The sequence below is a fragment of the Hyaena hyaena genome, unplaced genomic scaffold (assembly GCF_003009895.1).
Source record: "Hyaena hyaena isolate Hyena2069 unplaced genomic scaffold, ASM300989v1 scaffold_3601, whole genome shotgun sequence".
Lineage (NCBI taxonomy): Eukaryota > Metazoa > Chordata > Mammalia > Carnivora > Hyaenidae > Hyaena > Hyaena hyaena.
Genome location: NW_024084224.1, coordinates 1 through 1,894, shown reverse-complemented (window position 1 = coordinate 1,894; position 1,894 = coordinate 1). Strand labels below are relative to the sequence as shown.

Below are 1,894 nucleotides of genomic sequence, written 5' to 3'. Positions count from 1 at the left end.
AGCAGCAGCAGCAGCAGCAGCAGCAGCGGGGCTTTCCCCACTGTCACAGCCACTGCGCTGGGGCAGCAGCTCTGGCTTCCTTTGCTCTTCTACTTTTTGCTCTCACCATGGCTGATCAGCTGATCAAAGAGCAGATTGCTGAGTTCAAGGAAGCTTTCTCCCTATTTGACAAAGAAGGTGATGGTACTATCACAACAAAGGAACTTAGAACTTCAGGAAATCTTTGGGTCAGAGCTCATCAGAAGCTGAGTTGCAGGACATGATCAACAAGATGGATGCTGACGATAACAGCACCATTGAATTCCCAGAATTTTTTACCATGATGGTTAGAAAAATGAAAGATATAGACAGTGAAGAAGAAATTCATGAGGCATTCCAAGACTATGACAAGGACGGCAATGGTTACATTAGTGTGGCAGAGCTATGTCATGTCATGACAAACAGGAGAAACACTAACAGATGAAGAAGTCAGTGAAATGATCAAAGAAGCAGATACTGATGGAGATTAACAAGCTATTATGAAGAATTCGTACAGGGGCGCCCGGTCAGCTCAGTTGGTTGTGTGTCCGACTCTTGATTTTGGCTCAGGTCATGATCCCAGAGTTGTGGGATTGAGCCCTGAGTCAGGCTCTATGCTAAGCATGGAGCCGGCTTAAGATTATCTCCCTCTGCCCCTCTCCCCCCACTTCCACTCTCTCTATAAAATAAAAAAATAAAAAGGGGCACCTGGGTGGCTCCATTGGTTAAGCATCCAACTTCATCTTAGGTCATGATCTCATGGTTCATGGGTTCAAGCCCTACATGGGACTCTGCTTTCAGCCCAGTATCTTATCCTCTGTCCCCCTCTCTCTCTGCCCCTCCACTACTTTTTTTTTTTAATGTTCTGTTTATTTTTTTGAGAGAGACAAACAGTATGAGCAGGGGAGGGTCAGAGAGAGAGGGAGACACAGAATCAGAAGCGGACTCCAGGCTCTGAGCTAGCTGTCTGCACAGAGCCCAATGCGGGGCTTGAACCCACGAACCATGAGATCATGACCTAAGCCGAAGTCGGACGCCCAACCGACTGAGCCACCCAGGCGCCCCTCTGCCCCTCCACTACTTTCTCTCTCTCTCTTTCAAAAATAAACATTTTTAAAAATATATAAATAGGAGCGCCTGGATGGCTCAGTCAGTTAAGTGTCCGACTTCAGCTCAGGTCATGATCTTACAGTTTGTGGGTTCGAGCCCGCATTGGGCTCTGTGCTGACAGCTAGCTCAGAGCCTGGAGCTTGTCTTCGGATTCTGTGACTCCCTCTCTCTCTGACCCTCCCATGCTCACGCTGTAGCTATTTCTCTCTCTCTCTCTCAAAAATAAATAAAACATTTAAAATTTTTTAAATAAATATAAATATATATTTTATACAGCTGAGGACTGCAAATGAAGATCTACTTTCACCTCCTTTTCCCCTTCTAGAAGAAAATGAATCTTTTACTTTAACTCTTGCCAAAAAACAAAGTTCATTTATTCGTTCTGTTTCTATACAGCAAAATTAAATGTCAAAGGTATCTTCTGTCCACACATACAAAATCTGCTTGTATTGATTGGTGGTCCTGTCCTTTAAAGATTGTAGTTTTACAATCTAAATACTTGTACTACCTTAATGATAAGAAAGTACTTAGTGGAGTCCTTGCAGTTCCATTTGCTAATGATTAATACATTGTTTGGGCTGGCCAGTTTTTCATACATGCTGCTTGACAACTGAGCACAGTCAGGCATTTGTGTTAAAAATGAAAAATGGGGGCGCCTGGGTGGCTTAGTCTGTTAAGCGTCCGACTTTCGCTTAGGTCGTGATCTCGAGGTTCGTGGGTTCGAGCCCCGCGTCGGGCTCTGTGCTGACTGCCAGCTCAGAGCCTG

General features: G+C 44.8%; 1 pseudogene; it reads left to right on the top strand.

Annotated features, from left to right (window-relative positions):
* The first annotated feature begins 58 nt into the window (after positions 1-58).
* Positions 59-509, top strand: LOC120227774 (annotated as a pseudogene).
* The last annotated feature ends 1,385 nt before the right edge of the window (positions 510-1,894 follow it).